This window comes from Passer domesticus, chromosome 4, assembly GCF_036417665.1.
Source record: "Passer domesticus isolate bPasDom1 chromosome 4, bPasDom1.hap1, whole genome shotgun sequence".
Taxonomy (NCBI): domain Eukaryota; kingdom Metazoa; phylum Chordata; class Aves; order Passeriformes; family Passeridae; genus Passer; species Passer domesticus.
The window spans coordinates 77,641,528-77,660,076 of record NC_087477.1 but is presented as its reverse complement, the minus strand read 5'-3'; positions in this window follow the sequence as shown (position 1 = coordinate 77,660,076).

The following is an 18,549-nucleotide window of genomic DNA, read 5'->3' as shown; positions in this document are numbered from 1 at the left end:
ATTTTTATCAATTGCAGTGGAATAGCCAGAACTTCTTTATTGTCAGTTCTGTGGAAACAGGAGGCCAGTGATGACTGGAAGAGCTGGCAGCCTGTGCAGGCTGACATGAAAAATAATTTGTTGAGCTCTGTCGTTCAGATAAGGAAAAAGGACCAGGTTCAACTCTGGGGGGAAGGTGTGTCATAAACAAGAGTCTGCAATTTTGCAAGACCCAAGGCAGCAGAGCAGTACAGGTGGGAAGATTATTCCAAAGTGGGGATTGTGGAAAGAGCATCTGCAAGACGAAACACAAATGCAGGGGGCTAAAAAACATTTACAAGATTTTCCACAAGAGGAAGGCTCAGAAAATCCATACTACAAGGCCAAGCAAGTATTCAAAATCTTCCCACTGCTCTCACCTATTATGCCCAAAAAAAAAAAGAAAGAGTGATATCTTGGGCACAGGTTTAAAACAGGCAATCACTTGCTTGAAATAACACAAGAAAGACGGGTTTATTTTCCCCATGGCAGCACTTTCTTTTGCATGTTGTCAGTAAGTGGCCAGAACAAGGCAGCTCAGAAGAGCAGTAGGCAGCTTTGTATGGCTGCAGAAAGAAGTCAGCAGGGACAATAACCTGAATGTCCTCAGACCTGGTATTAATTCCTTTTAGACCAGCAGTGGATTTGGAATATTCTGTAGGTGGTACATGCCATACCCTGATGACAGCAGTCGCATGTGAGAAATACAGTAATATAGAAATATATATATTATAATATATATATATATATATATATATATTCTAGTGCAGCAGCCCCTGCCTTGGCCTCCTCAGGCAGGAGCACATGGGATAGTGCACTGCCCATAAGCCTTTTATTGTGCCAGACAAATGTTTTCTGCAGAGAAAACACAAAAAAAAGGGACATTTGATGAAGGCTGGGGCAGGATAGAGGAGAGGAAGGAGGGAATGGGGAGTGATCAGACAGTGAGTACAGAAATGCAGTGGCTGTACTGAGGGTTTAGCAGGGCTGTGCACCCCATTTTTTGCAGCACATGGTAGTGCTTGGTCACTTGAAGGACAACAAGAACCAGCACAGGGACCTCCTCCCATGTTTCCCACCTCACTGGCACCATCACTGCTGGACCATGGCAGCAGCAGCTGAACAAGATATTACAGATATTACTGCAGTTAAATGATGAGTTCAAACTAAGCTGCTAAAAAGCATTTTAATTTATTTTTCTTAATTTTTACATTTCAAAATATTCCTTGAAGGCAGTTCCTCAGCAGGAGCTGAAGGAAAACAGGCTGGTTATGGTTTAATAGACTGGTCCCAGAGAGCTTTTCATAAATAGTTACACTATTATAAATGAGAAATATTGTAAGAATAGCTAAAATGGGAATTTGCACGAAGTATGGCGCCTTTTATTTGCATATGACCTCAATGATTATGTGCAAGATTTGGCTGTCCTCAGAGTAAGTGCCACATTCTGGTTAGAGAAATATGATCCCTTTGTTTTGGCAGAAAATAAATCTTTTAAGGTAATCAAAAATTCATGTAGCGTATTCTAAAAATATCCCCTCCAAAACCATCTGTGCCAGGCAAAACAGGAGAAAATATTTGCCTTTGACAGGGATATTGATCTATAAAATGTTTCTTTTCTTCTCCCTTCTTTGCCCTCTTGATTCTCTTCCAAGCTCCCCTGTTCTGGTGCTTTCGGAGGAACCAGAGCTTCTGGGAAGGATCATCTGGAAACACAACGCTGTCAGCTATGCCCCGAATTTTATTCCCACTCAGGAGGCCCTTTGCACAGTTCTGGCAATTTGGAGAGGAATTACATCCATTTCTAGCTCTTTATACTCCTCCCAGCATGTATAAGGCCCTTTGTAAGAACAAGGGCTTAGTGTGCACATTATTGCAAGGTTGCTTTGGATTCCCTCTCCCCTACATAGACGTAAATGGAAGTGGATCTGGAAAAAATGTTTCACTTCCTGTGAAAGTCAATCCACCTAGTCAGGAATCCTCATAAAGAGAAATACTGCTCAAGGCAGGGATTTCTCTGAATAAACTAAGTGTCTAGGTGTTTTGAATAGGTGGATTTCCTATTCAGTGGTGCACACTAGTGGCTTTATAATGCAGCAGTGACGCACAACACCTCTGCTAGCTTAAAAAGACAAGGTTTAGGATCACTGGAACAGCAGGGCAGAGCAGCTGGCCTAGCCCACTGTGTCTGTCCCTTGCTGTACCCGTGGTGGGAGCTGATTTAGACCAGCTGTGGTTTCCTTGAGTTGGTCACTGCCTGCCTCTCCATTTTAAGACGAAGTGAGGAGAAATTGCTCTGCTGTAACTCTACAAATTGGAATTGTCTTTACTCCCCACTCTTCATCAAAGGCAAAACACTGTCAAAAAATCAGTTTCTGACTGATATACTTACAAAACAGGGGGGCTTGGGGGCTGAAGTAAAGTTGTTTTTATTCAGCAGAAAACAGCAAGTCACTGGAGGGATGGCATTTCCAAACAACATATATCCCACCTGTCTCTTTGACCTGGCACCCTGTCACACCACAGGAGTGATGGATTAAAGCTTTTATACAGTTGACTGCTGTTTCTGAGTCTCATTTTTCCACTGAGGGCTCTATTTCCCCATTAGCAAATGTTTTTATTTCGGGCAGACTACAATGCCTTGTTTGTGTTTGTTTGGCAAGCCGTGGATTAGCCTGGTCAGAGGAAGGAGGAGACACAGCCCATCCCCTATGTGACTGTCTTTTAACAGCTCTGAAAGGCCACTGACAGGCAGCAGTCCCTGCTGCTCCCTCCCTGCACTCCAGGCAGCCCATCACTGAGATAAACCAATATCACCTATTGAGCATTAGCTGGCATATGGCTTTTGAGGGACAAAATCAGATAAGAAAGAGTTTAAATATTGAATCTACTTGCACAGGCTTTAACTTCTCTGTTTGCAAGGAGGAAGAACACAGAGGCTTATTCTGAAGTCAATCATTCCAAAATGCAGTCAATAAAAGCAGTGTAAAAGAGCAGCTGGTAAGTACAACCATGTGTCAAATGAAGCATTGTGTTTTCTAGGAATGAGGATGTAAGAAAGTCTGGTTATGGGACCACTCTTTTTCCTGGAATACTACACATTTAAAACAGCAGCTTAACAAAACACCACTAAGATCAAGGGACATTTGCTGTTAAAGCCTAAGGGAATCACAGGCTTCCTTAACTGAGGGATTCTTAAGGCCTGAAGGAGCACTGAAAATGGTCTTTCAGCTTCTCTTTGTCTCCTTTTCTCCTTTCTGATCTACTTTTTATTTGCAGTTATTGGCAGAACTAAATCCTTCTTTCTGTTAATTCTCAATTCATACTTTCACATGGAATAGGCTTAACAGTTGTTTAAGACCCATCACAAACTGGCATTCACAAGTCTGGAAATAGACATCCATAATTTTGTGCACATATAAGTACAAAGAGGGTAGCAAGGATTTCAGCCTTAATAAAGGCTGAAATGTCACGATGATATTTTCTGAAAAATCTCCTTGCCCAGGATTTTCTCCTGGAAAGCTGAGGAGCCTCAGTTTCTCCTGTTTTGCTGCTTTTGGAATGCTTTGGAATGGATTGTTTATCCAACATGTGGATTGTTTTTACTTAATAACCAATCACAGCCAGTTGTGTCAGACTCTCTGAGGAGAGTCACTAGTTTTGATTATCATTATTGTTAAACCTTCTCTCTGTATCCTTTCTCTATAGTTTAGTATAGTTTAAGTATAGCATTCTTTAATATAATATAATATCATAATGTAATAAATTAACCTTCTAAGAACATGGAGTCAGATTCAATCATTCCTCCTCTATCTTAAAGACCCCAGAAACAACCACAAAGTCCTTCAGGTGTTCAAATTTTGTGGCAGGGCTTACTTTTCCCAGTGACTTTTGAGAAATGTTTGCCATGTTTCTGGTCCTTTTTTCCATGCAGCCCTCAGAGATGGCAGGTCAGCTCCCCAAAACTTTCATAGATTTTGGAGCCAAGAAGTAAGGAAGTCATATCTCATCTGTAATCTCTTACAACACTTCAGATTGTTCTGTGTGGCTTTTATCCAGTGCATAACCTTCAAGAAAGCTCAATGAAAAGATGAGCAGATCATCTCCACCCTGCAACCTGACACATTCTCATTGCAAGACCAAGCCTGGGACCGAGGCCAGGGCTTGACACAGCCCCTGTTAGGGGGGGTTAGCTGGAGCCACATCACTCGGAGCTGCACTGTTGCTGGAGGCAGGATTTTGAGGAACAAAACCAACTCTTCCACCTCCTTGAAACCTGGTAGTGGCTGATTGTACCTACACCAGAGTTCCTTGAACCATCTGAACCCAGCTGAGTGCCTCCTCAGAGACAAAATATTGCAAATTCCTTGTGTGAACAAAAGGGGAAGCCACTGTGGCCACTCATGAAAATCAGTCATGGAAAAAGAGCTGGAATTCATGAGTAGTGAGAGGGATTATGCAGTGTCCCATTAAAATGTGTTCCTCTCCTGGGGAAAACACCCTGCATGCCACTGCTTTGTGCAGCTCACATGCAGTAAGCAAGTTAGACAGCTCTGAGGGAGTGAAAGGAAATAATATCCCTCCTGAGGGGAGAAGAGGTCTTTCCTGTAGACACCAGAGTTTTGTCTTAAACTGTATGTCCAAGTCAAATAATTTTCAACTTCCTCTGCAAAACGGAAAAAGTCAGATGGAAGAATTACTTTTTGCATGGCAATAACAAGATTTGCCCAGGTTGATTGAGTTCCTTCCTCCATCCCCTTCTCCTTCCAGATCCTCCTGAAAAGAGCTAAAATAATAATCTCAAAAAATTAATAATACAATTAATAATCCCTAAAATAATAATCTCTTGAGAGTATCTGTTACTGGCAGTTCATTACACTACTTTGAATGGAACTCCTGCTTTCACTTTAAAACTGGAGGTGGTTTTGCCACTTATAAAGGATTTTGTATTTGTTACAAAAACACAGTGTGGTGGGAATGTGTCATTTCACTAGCAACCTGCCTTCCACCAACACTACTGTCCCTTTCATATTACAGTTAGAATCAGTCTCCGATTTTAAAAGACAGGAAAGTTTCACAGAGTGCTTAGAACCTCCCTCATGCTGAGCTGCTCTTGACTTCTGGCTTAGAAGATGGGTCAAACAATGTAATGGTACAGAATTATATCTCACAAACCGATCTTCATGTCTCCAGGACCTGAGTTAATAAATCAGCAGAAAAGATTTTCATTAGATATTTAGTCAATTTCTACTTTTATTACTGGGACAATATTTTTCTGTTAACTTGCTGATGTTCAAAATGTTCAAAACTCTTCTTTCAGAGATTTGCCAAAGTAATAAAAGCAGTTTCTAATTTGTAATTGTAAAATTGTCCTTTGTTTCACTGGAGATACCAGTATTTTGCAGTAGAATTTTGTACGTTTGTGTGAGATCTTGTACAAGTATACAGAAGAAAACACTGTTGCATTATTTGCCTTTGAATGGAAATTTCCCATGAATATAAATTAAACTACTCCACACAAGTGAATACAGTACAAACACAATTATGCCACATGTAAGTATTTCTTACATATTTTGGCAAATTAGTAGGATCTGGTTATCAAATTTATGATGTTCTGCTCCCGTAATAAATAATATGCGAACCCATTAAAACTACATTTCTCACATATCATTAACTACAATAGACCAGCACATGTGCAAACATAATATCCTTCCCAAAGCCAGATACTCTATCTCAAACTCCAGGGTTTTCTATGTGGCCTGTTTGTAATATTCTTGGAACCTGGGGAGTGAAAATGATTGCTATATATTTGAGACCTCTAAAATACTGGGTTAATTTTTCCAAATGTCATATATGTTTTCCACTCATCAGATTCATCTGAGTTTTCTCTCAGTATCTTCCACCATTAGATCCAACTCTGAACCTGCTAATTATCTGGAAAAAGCAGTTCCTTTATTTTTAACTTGCCTGGAGAAAAGGCAGTTCAGGGGAGACTTTATGTTCTCCCTGTCAGGAGTTTGTACTCAGGTGGGGGTTGTTCTCTTCTCCCAGGTAACAAGTGACAGAACAAGAGGAAATGGCCTCAGGTTGCAGCAGGTGAAGTTTACCTTGGATATTAGGAAAAAAAAAATCACAGAAATGTTGAGAATTGGAACAGTCTCCTCAGGAAAGTGGTGGAGTCACCATCCTTGGAAGTGTGAACAGAGGCAGGTGGGTATGGTGTTGGAGTACAGGGCTTAATGGTGGTACTAGGCTGACAAGTGGACTTGATGATCTTAAATGTCTTTTCCAACTTTAACAACTCTATAACTCTGTGAAAACTACAGGTAGACAAACTATTTTCTGCTAATATAATATCTTCCAGCTCCAGCCTCAACTCAGAAATGTCAGACCACTTCTGCTGTCCCCTTCCCTTACATCTATCCTTTTGACAGACATAGCAGGTAGGTTTCTTAGCACTCTTCAGCAATTAATCTTCAGACAATTTTATATCCTTTGCCTCCCCATAAAAGAAATAAACCCACTTTGACAGTGAAAAAAATAGGGGATAGAAAGGTTAAATGGTTTGTTCATGGTTGCACTGGAGCTCTGTGGATAAGGCATTTCCTGTAGCACCAGAGCAGTACTGAAAGCCACCCTTCCCTTGGACAATAGATACCAAAACTTTTGCAAATATCCATGAATCCAACCCAAGGCTGCTCTTCCTGCCAGCAGCACCACCTCCCACTACAAAAAGCAAATTGCAGTTTGAGTAAGAAGAGCTGGTGTTTGTCACCTCTGCCTTTGCTGTGCATGGAGAATGTGGCACCTGAGCTTCCAAACTCTCCTCTCCCTCTCACCCACAATCATTTGTGAATTATCATTTGTGCAAACGTTTTCACCCTGTTCCCTTTCTGACAAAGCTCAGAGAAGAGGTGTCAGTGCTACTGCAGCCATCCAGCAACTGTTTACTAAATAATCCTTCACTGCATCCCACTGACTGCTTTCTTTGGAGGGAAACAAACATTCTTACAAATACAGCAGATGACATATGGAATTATAAAACAGCCTATTGGGTAAATTAAAGATCTCCTTTATCCTCAAAAACATCCAGCTTTACAAGTCTAATGTGGAGTGCTGTACTATGCCAGATACATTTGGAAACCATCCCAGTTATCACTTTGAAACTCTGCCTATTTAAAAGTTTTGGCAACTTTAATCACAGCCACAAAAGCTTCAGCAAAATTGCTGTTTTAATGAGGCCAGTTCTGCCAGGAAGCGACAAAGCACCGATGCCATCTGTTTGCATCTACCCACATTTAATCTATTAATGTGAGCCAAACTTACAGTCATCAGTATTGTTTTACTGGGATCATTATCTGGCCTAAAAATAAGCTATGGGTCTTATTCACTGCTGAAGTAACTGAAATCAGCATTCTTGCACCAGATATAAGTTTGATCCAATGCTTTTTTGGCCAGAAGAGAAACCAGGAATGGTTCAGCTCCATATGCCATGAATGCAAGTGAACCTTGGCTGGGCAGACAAATGCTTTCTTCACATATGCATTACAAGCTGAAAACTAACTACACTTGTGGGTCACAGTGTCTGATCTCTGAATCACCATGAACTTAAAGTAGGTGGAATAGAAACAAGTTAAAAGATATTACTATGTTCCTGTGCTACTATCAAGTTTCCATTCAATGATCCAACATGAAGTAGCTAAATAAATCAAACTGGCTTATTTTCTATGCATACCCTTTCAGGATCCTTTTTTCCACTTATTTTACGCAGTTATAAAACCTTTGGACAATTGTAACAATAAAACATGGATATGGGCATTAGTGTCTGTTACTTCAAGGCAAAACTTAAAATCACTAATTGATTTGACACTCCAGAGAAAGCCACTGCAGAGAAATGTCAGCTTGCATTTTGTGATGTCTCTGTCTACACACTGAACAATTGGAGGAACCAGGGCTGAGAGTGAACTGCAGGAACCTGGAGCAGTTCTTGGGCTCTGATCCCGAGGCTGAGCTCCAGTTACATCTCAGCTCCCATACAGGCAGTTCTGCTGGTATCAATTCCCACTCCCCACCTCCTTATTCCACTCCCTCAGCTGGCCTCATTTTCAAACCTCTGAGATGCTGTGACATGTATTGAAAGGAGATCAGGGCAAGATCCACCAAGATCTCTGCCCTGGTCAGGGCCAGGACTGTGGAGGTGCATTGAAGTACAGCTGACCTGCAGTCTAAAGTAATCTAAAAATCTTAGATTCAATTGTTTAGGTTGGAAAATACCCTTTAGATCACTGAATCCAACTGTTAATCAAAGACAGCTCTTCACATCTTGTGCTTCAAAACTCCCTGAAGATCATGGAAGGGAAAGGTGGAGGTGTCCAGGTAGGGATGATATGAGCTTGTGAGGACCAACAAGCACCATCTGCCAAGGATGGCAACACACATCCTTCCTTTTGGGATATTTAAACCTAATAACACAATTTATCTAATTTTTGATTATATGAGATCATCCTCACACAAAAGGAGATGGACAGACAATGTCTACCTGTTGCTTAACAAATGTTAACAAAAAATAGAGCTAAGCAAAGCAAAAATACAAAATCTGTATGCTGTTTAATACCTTAAGATCTGGAATAAGACATTTCTAGTGGATGGAGAAACTAATTTTCATGGTTTCCTGCTTGTTTCCCACACATAAGAAAAAATATGTGTGGAATCACTATTCTCCAACATTTTAAAACATAATTTACGATAAGCAAGATGTTAGTTTCCTTGGCTGAATACAGACATTGTCCTGCAATAGGGATAATTCTTCCCAGTTCCTTGGGCCTCCCATAAATTTATGTCTTACTTGTTCAAAAAACCACTTATGATCACCTACATCCTCTGAGTTAATGGTACCATTTTTTTCTTGTTGTTTTCAGCTTATGTTATGATCTCTGAGACTATACTGGATTTAGGGATTTCAATTTGGTCTTTAGTGGCTCATATATACCACAAATTTAATACATATCATTGGGCAAAGACTAAAAAAGAAAAGTGCAGTTGAGGCTGGCATTGCTGTAAAAGCCCAGAGTGCTGTAGTACATTGGCAGGATAATCTGTCATGGCTAAGAATTATTATATTCATAAGTCTATACCACACAAACTGAATCCTCTGATCTAAATTAAATTGCTCTGGTTTCATGGCACTGCTACTTATATTGCATTACAGTCCATTATCCATGGCCTTGTTCTGGCTGTAAGTGATGACAGATTCTAGTGCCTTACACAGTTATATTGGCCATTTATTTTCAGTGCTAGAACAATAGGCACAAACAAGTCTCTTTTGTAAAGCTTTGGTACAGCTTGAGCTACATATTCTGCTTTTCAATCAAACTTTCTAAAGACGTCAGTCTTCTTTTTTCAACACTATTTCTTTTATCTTGTATGCCTGATCTTTAATCATTAAGATTTCACTAAGCTGTGACATGAGCAAACTTTTCCATCATCTTCTGCCCCCTTAATGCCAAAGTCCACAGTACTTCAATTTTAAATCACCAACTGTATTTCACATTTTATTTAAGATATTAGCATGTCATGTTCTGACACTGCCAAATGTTATAGGGTTTAGTGTTGGTTTCTCTTAAACACAATAAACTGCAGTTCTTGAACCCAGATCACCTAAAGCATCACTGGGATGGATGGTCCCAAGGGCATAAGAACTACAGCACTCCTGGCTCCTACACCAGCTGCCAGGGAAAAAACATGGTGCAAATGAGCGGATTTAGGGTAAACTCCAGAGAAAATTTATTCCTAACCTCCCATGCCTAGGCATTTGATTAAGTTCTGGAAAAGAAACATAGCAAATAATTATGGAGAATGAGAAATGTAATCTTAATTTTTTTTTTTAGATTCATACTATTTTCTTAGTGCAAGAAGAGTTTTGTGATGGCTTGGGCAGTGGGGTAGTGGGGTGCCAGCAACAGGGGCAAGGGAACATCATGCAAGGGAACAACATGGAACATCAGTTGCATTTAGAAAGGAAACTACTGATTTCTAGGAACAGCACATTCCCCTGCTTTGGATGCTGTGCTGCTGCATGGGAATACCCAGATAATTCCCCTAAATACATTGACAAAACCTCTGCTGTCTGGCATCCATAAACACAGACTTATCCTCCAAATATAAAAGAGAGATAAACCACAATCTGATTTTAAAACAGCAATTTAATAACTGCTGTAATAGTCTTTTTTTAGAGTTAAATCCAGACCACCATCCATATTTGGAAAGCTCTGGGGCACGAGCTGCCTCTCCAGAGCTGGTTCCTTGGGAGCTGGAACAACCACGCTCCAGCTGCCTCACCAGAAATGCAACTGCAGAAGCTCCAGAAGTTCGTAGTAGCTGCACTAATTTTCACCAGCTGAGGATTTGAGCCTTTATCTCTTGTTTAGACTCCATAACAGACACCAGGCTTCAGCAGCGTGAGTCTGCTCTAAACAAAGAGTTGATCTTTTTGGGTTTAGGGTTTGGTCATCCCAGGGAGCCTGATCCTCCTCGTGCTGCACCAGTGTGGAGCTCCAGTGACAAAATGACATCCAGTACCTGGAGAAATGCTGCTGTGGATGTGGGAAATGGAGGAGCTACCACATGGGTGCCACTGAAATGAAATTGGGCCCATGTGCCAGCTTTGCAAAAAAGAACACTTTGTTCCTGCCTGGCCTTGGCAAGCTTTTAACCCTGGCTAATTTAACATTAAAGCTACACTAGCTGCCTCAGATCCATATTGTTAAAGCCAGCTGGATATGCCAAAAACTACAAAGGGGAGCAAGCTTTTTGCCTACACAAATAATACTGACTGTCACTTTGTATCAGGACTTAATCCTGTTAATGAGCTGCAGGCGGGGCAATTTCCCTGATTGAATATGTTTTTCAGAGCCCATTTCCACTCACTGTATTGCTTGCTGATAGCCATAAGGTATGGACTGCAATCTGGACTCCACTCTCATTCAGCAGTTCATTATTCAGAGTGCCTTTTGCTTCCACATCCACTCAATCCTTTTATCTCTCCCACTGCCACAAGGAAAGGCTGTTCCCATTCATCGCAGGCTGTCCAAGCTGTATTCAGATTTTCACCAGGCTGCACGTTCCTCTTTTGTGCTGTGTAAAGGATTTTGGGGAGGATTTTGGGACCTGGTTTCACACTGGTTCTGTTCTACTGTACTGCATATTGGAAATTTCACAGGATTTCATTCATTCATTCATTCATTCATTCATTCATTCATTCATTCATTCATTCATTCATCAGCAATGAAAATGAAGTAAATTCCTTAGTTATTCCACTTCAGATCCTAAGAACTCATATTGTGCCGCACAGGAACAGGCCCATGGATTGGGTAAGTTTAACACCTGATTATATATAAATATTACTCCACAAAACCTACTTATATTAATAAAAACCCTATTTTTATTTTTCACTTATGTTGGTTTAATTTGATCCTACCATGGTTTCGTGGATGTAGAAGCAACAAGTTTTTCTTTGCCTCTGAAAGAAATGGTTGGATCCATTTCCTTATTTATGTTATATGAACACCCTTGGAAGGAAAAGAGAACTCCACCAGGTGAGAAGATGCCACCTCAGCTCCCTGGAACCTGGGACAGCAGGTGTGCCTGTATTGATCCTGCAGCAGGCTGAATGGCTCTTTGTCCAAGTTTTGCTATGTGACATCCCGGCTCTTTTAACTCCACTTGTTCTCCCAGGAAGAAAGGGATAGGAGAGGACTCAGCCAGGATACTTATTTACCTGTCCTCTGAGTAAGAATCCATTATTTCAGGTAAAACACTTTGGGTTTATGACAGGTTTTTGTTTTTTTGACAAAGGAAAAATATGAAAAACCTACATATATTTTTCAATGGACATGAATGTAAAGAAAATCACCAGTCTTAGAAAACCCACTTCTTTTCACTGCAAGCCAGTTCTGCTGAAAACCCTCTGAAGAGCAGTGCTGGTTCTAGGCATGGGACCTGCACACACCTCATGTCCCAGGTCACTACCACAAATCATTTTCTGCTTGTTTTTAAATCAAATACTAGAGAAAAAAATGGCTATTTGGGATTAAAGGGAAAAAGCACCACTTTGAGCACAGGCACTAGAAAAAAGCTGGCCTCCAGCAGGCGACCATCTCACGCTTTGTTTGTTTTTACCTGAATTAGATTAGTGCTGTAGTGTGATTTCACCCTTATTAGACACTGGGAAGGCTACACAATGTAGCACTAAGCTCAAGGAAAAGTTCAGAGAGAGTTCACAGCTAATTAGAGGTCTCAGGCTGCTCACAGCAAAGCAACCTAGATGGTGAAGTGGATTCTTGAGTGTCTGATACGACTGAGCTGCACTGGTGTGGATTTTTACGTGCCTGAACACTATTGCATCCAGCTGGTGTTTTTCCCTCACTGGTGAATAAATAAGTGATGTTCCTCCCCTCCCAGATTGCACATAATGTTTACTGCAAAATCATGGAGAACTCTGTTAAAAATATCAGAGTTACATGTCACGTAAATATTTATGTCAGAGCAGCGTAACAAGGCATAGCTGGGACCCCAAGAATGGATATATGTAGCTACTATGTATTTACATAGTTCAGCAAATAGTACATATTTAGCATGGCTTTTTTTCTCTGACTTCTCTAAGTAAATTAAAGTTAAAATTAGTTGTATTTTTTTTGTTCTCTTAAAAAATAATTATTGTTAGACTAAATAATCAGAAGTCAAAGATACATTTGGTATTGCCCAAGAAATACTACCAGGTTTACAGAAAAGAATTCACATATAACCCATACTAATTGCTGAGAAAACCTTTGTGTTTCTTGCCTTCCCAGTTATAATGATCTGATTGTGAGAAGTCTGGCTACTTAGGAAATGTGGGAAATGGGTTGCAAAACACATTCATGTATCCCTTTTTTACATCACTAAAACCTGGATGTGGGCAGGAACTCTGAGTGTGGCTGGCAGCATTTCACCCCTGCCTGACTCCCACAGAAATGTTTTCTCACCTTCAGTATACAAAAGACTTGTTTATCCATTTTAAAAGTGACTGTTGGCAGCAAATAGTTGTATCCAAGGCTCCCCTGCCCAAAAGGTTCCCAAAGAATAAAATTCCCACTTGCTCAGATGGTTGGGTGCTTCTGCCCTGCTTGGCTGTGGTTTTGGGCTGTCACTGGGAGAGCAGGGGCTCACAAGCTGTTTGCTGACAGTCTCTGCTGGAGTGAATTCACTGCTGGATGCCAGGCTCTGTGATGGCAAAATCTGCCCTGTGCCCACTGACCTGGCTTTACAGATGCTGTGTTGATGTGTTCCTTCAGGATCTGCTTATCACTGCTTAAAATATGGAAGACTCTCAAGAGTCACAGTTTTCATTGTCTTGGGCTATGAAGAATGTGGATTAAACACTTCATAAATTTGGGGAAAATATATAGCTAGCACAGCAATATTTCATTAAATGTGACTATGCAGTAAGTCCCATTACATATGGCTTATTCAAAAAGTTCAAAATTGTTGAATAGCAATTAAGTAAAATAAAACATATATTAGCATATCCCAAGAAAGCTCTAAAGCACTCCATACAAACTTCTGTGGGGTTTTTTTTCTTACTCATAAGCTAATTAATTTTTTGGAAGCAGGCTGCATTTATGAATTTTGGAAACTAAGTGAAGCACAGCAGGGATTCCAGTTTACTGCCTAACAAAAACTGTGACTCTTTTAACAGTCCTGACAGGCACAGCTGAGTCTTACAAGAGCTATTCCCTTCCCTCAAACATTTTTTTTGTCCCTTCAAACACTCTGTTGCCATTATTAACAATCCACATTGAAAATCTGCGCTTACCCCAACAGCATCATATTGTCAGGAGCTACTTTCTGATTTATATCTTTCTCAATTGATTCTCAAGGAACACTGCAGGCATTAACCATTGCAAACAGGAAGGTTTTCAATGTGTGTATGCTTTACACACAGTCTATGTCTATTTGTGACATTTATTTTAGTTTCTCTCTTTAGTGGTAGTATTTGCAGCCCCATCATCAACAACCAAGGTAAGAGTTTTAAGGGAACAGTAGTTTGAAACAAAGATTGCCTCCAAGAAAAAGGGCTTGAATGAGGCAATAAAATGTTTGCACACATGAAAAATACCTATGAAGTCACTCCTTGGTCTTAGCTACAGAGCCAGGATTGAGGGAACAGATTTCACTGCTGAAGTGTTACAATGATTAATCACAGCCTGCAGGAAAGCCATTCTGAGTGTTCTGAAGGGGAACTGCAGGGCCACCACCACGCAAGGACTCCAAAGAGGCTTCCCTGTGCCAGCACAGAGGCGACTTTCTGTCCCCTCCACACCCGCCTACAAAGGCTGCCAGAAGCTGCCAATTTCAGCCCAGCAGAAACTCTGAACTCATTTCTGAACCCCAAGAGGCTGCTGTCTCATCCAGTGAGCAAAAAGGCTTCAGCAGACTGATGTCTTAGCATTAATTATTATTAGCTGTCTCTGATTTATGGTGTGAATGGGAGGGACTGTGGTTTGCCACTTTCCAGTTGGAGTTGAACTGGAAATATACAGCAGCTTTCCTCTAAATCTACAACCACGGTATCAATATTCACATGAGCATGTGAAGATACAGCTCCCTGTGCATCCATGGCAGAGTAGCAATCATCCAGCCTGTGCAAACAAACCCCCTCCTGCCTCACGCAGTCCTGCAAAATGTGCATGGATGGGCTCTTCAACAGAAAAAATTACTTTGAGGGCTCATGTAGTTCTTTTAGGAGGGTGATGTTGTACTACCCAGCATATTGGGTATGACATAGGTTGGGAGAACACCAATTAGGTTAAAGGGAAAATCCTTATTATGTGTAAAAGCTTCTTTATATTTCAGTAACACATTTTCCAAAAGAACCATTGAAAACCCTGACAAAGTGATATATGAGCAAATAAAACTTCAGTTTACAGCATACAGACTCACATTTTCTGATTTTTTTGCCCCTCAAAACTCAGTGCCAACTGTTTTCTTTGCCATTTTTCTCCAAACCCACTGTGCCAACCAAATGTCATTGATATGTGACTTTCCACACAGATAGATGGCATTGCAATTTTTCAAAGTACTAGACTGAGGCTATTAAGCATATTGCTTTAAACTTGCACCAAAATCAGAGGATATGAAGGAAGCAGACAGTTGGCAGAACTAGTCTTTCTACCACATATGTCAACAAGAACTATAGCTTGGGAAAATGATGATTTCTGGAATATAGCACTAATGTATTTACCATATGCTGGGCTAGAAGCTTTTTAAATTCATGCTAATAATGCAACTTCGTAATTTCATATAGGCAAACTAGAGGTCTATTTTTATTTTTTATGCAAAGATTTAATGTACGGGGCTGTAACATGGCTAGGCTGTGTTATTTTTACCCACACCCCATAGACTCTACTGGTAAGCTGTGAAATTCTGTCAGAAGAAACAGTAACTGCACTACACTCATGGAAAATGCAAGTCCTCTACATTATAAAGGTTGTTTGCCTTGTTTCTTATTAATTTATCTATTTATTTCTTAATTAGAAAAAAATGCATCATTTCTAAATGACCTGCCATTACTAGGAACTGCAGAGATTCTAACAGAAAGATAAATAAATAGATAGAAATCTGGAAATGCCCATTTCAGAGCTTACAATGAAAGAAATGAATAAGGCACACCAAGTCTGCATATCTATGCCAAGAATGATACCAGAACACAGAACAGCAGAAGTTTTGATGAGGGGCATTTAACATCTCTCATTTAGGTATTCTATTCTTTTAGGTATTCCAGTCTCTCTCTGCTTTAAAACCTTCTATTGTTAACATTGTATGGGCAACAGTAAAAAGGAACATCTGAGTACACACAAGGAGCAAGAATAGAAGGATGTAGTTTACATTGAAAACATTCCTTGATACTCCTGGCTGCTTTTGTTCTTCATTTATCCTGTCCTCTATCTCCCAGCCTGGTTTTTCTTCCTCTCCCCTGCACCATCCTGATTTATAATGTTCCCATGTTACAGGTGACAGCATACAGGAGACCTCCTGAGAGCTGACTCCTCCCAGGCTGGGTCCTATGTGCAGACTTAGGTAAAGAACATAGTTGAAACTGGTCTAGCTAATCCCAAATGGCCCATCTGTTCCTCACTCCCATCACACCAAGCCTTGCCTGTCGTCACCCACAATGACTCTTGGAGCTCTGTCCTGCCTGTTTCAAAGTGGTTGAGCTCAGAGGAGCTGGAGATGGCTGAAATATTATTTTTTTTACCGTATTCTGCACAGCCAAATGCATAAAGACACAGATGTACTTCGACCATCTCCAAAGTCAGCTCCTGTTTGGCTCAACACTGAGCTAGGCAAGGATGTGAAACATGGCTAAAATGTGTGCTCGGTTAAGGCAGGGGCCAGAAAAAGCTTTTAGGAATGTCTAGTGGGACTGATTTCCTCCTCTCTTTTGTGTTTTTTCATCCAGATGCTTTAACATGGGAATAGATGGCCCTTGATCTTGTGGAGACTGTCCTGATCGGAAATGTGTTGTGTGCCTTTATCTGGGAGGCCCTGGGTTGGTTAGGACAAAATATTGCCAGTGAGGGGTGATTCTCCAGAGTGCAAGGAATAACCTGGACCTCTCAGCATTGCTCATTTTCTGCAGAGCTTTTTTACATGTGGGCCTTGGCAGCACCAGTGCCTGGTTTTAGAGTTTTGCAAGGTGGACCATGATGTAGAACTGTCAAGCTTTTCTAGATTTGGTGGCTTCTGAATGGTGGCTATGGCAGCAAGGTCAGAGGGCTGCTGCTTGCTGGGGGCAGGGGCTGTGAGGGACCTTCCCCATGTCCCAAGTGTCAAAAAGGAAAGCAACCCTCTTCACTTGCAGAACAGAAAGATTTTTGCTGTTTTGCTGGTGGCAAACTGTGAGTGACTTGCTAACAGTGCTTGTTCACTAACTCCTAACACTGAAAAGCTTTTTACACTTCATTGTCAAGAGTTACGTCCTTCCCCACCTTGTCATCACACAAATTTTCCATTTTGTTCCAAAAAAGTTCTTTCCCCATCTCTCAGGATACCAGGCACCCTAGTCCCTGGTACTACTTTAATATTAAAGTTCAGGACAAATATTTAATACCATTTCAAGGGACAGATTATCAGAGCTTCAGACATAACCAAGGGAAGAGTTGTCCAAAGCTCATGTGACACACGAGACAAAGGACACTCAGGGAAGAACCTTCTCCATGGAGACAGGAAGTCGATCCTGTTGTTACAAAAGGCAGGTTTCCCTGAAAAATGTTGTAGCAGTCATGGGTTCCAGTGATGCAGATGATTTACTCACAGCAGTGTTAAATCTTTCTGGAGTTGGATACCCAGCAATCCTGAAGGCACCATGTGGAGGAATCCCAAACACTACAGTGTGGGCATGAGCAGTGTCCTCCTATTTGCACAGCAGTTTTTATCTGCACAAAAGAGATTTGCAGAAGGACTCTGGCACAATGGACCATGAGAAACAGCATGTGCTCCAAAGGCACACAAAGCTGATCTACAGACTGAAGTATGTCAGCATTTTTGACACAGAGACCACAGAAGGAGAGAATTATCAAATTGCATTTCCTCAGGTCAGGAGCAGGTTAAATTCTAGAGGGAAAATAGGCCTATCATAGATAAACCAACAGCACTGCATCTTGATGAGTTATGGCATTCTTTCCTGACTGCCAGAACAAGAGAGTTCAAAAATAAGTGGTAGCAATTTCACATTTTAATTGGCACAATTGTAGAAAATGCTCCTTGGCAAGTATCAGGTATTATGTCTAACAGACCAAGCATTTGTCTGCAACAGACTTCCTTTGTGTCACACAGGAATAAATAGACATGATGCTGCCTTATATGGCATGAGCATCACCTTGTGAGGGAGATGTGATGACTGTGAAATGAAGCTGAAGTTGGCAACGCTAATGCAAACAAGAGGATACCTTCAGCATGAGTGCTGACCCCATTGCATGAATAGCACGATTCTGTCTCGTAATAAAATCCTCTGCTATTGTTTGTGTGTGCATAAAACACCCTTGTAGTGAAATATATACTCGTGTTCTCTCCCAGAAAACTGAAAAAGATAAATGAGTGCCCTCTTATGCCTTAAGGCCGGAAAGCTGCGGACAGAAACTGAGAAGAACTGGAGGTCAGCTCAGTCTGTTTCTCAAAGTTACACAGCACAGCTTCAGCTGCTGCTTCTTAATGCTGAAGTCTTGAATATCCACTGCCAAAGCCCTCTGTTCAGTAATTTTCAAAATTAATAATTTATCTTTTCAGACCACTACTGCTTACCCTCCCCAGCATGACTGACCCCTGCTTCCATTTTCACCTTTCACATCCCTGAAGACTCCTGTATCTGAGTTAGTTTTAACTTCCAGTGACCTTACGTAGTCCCTCACATTTGCTGTTCGGTGCTTTTCTGATGTTTCACATTCGGACTCTACATCACATCCTTGCTCTTCCCGTCACCGTCTGTAGCTTTCC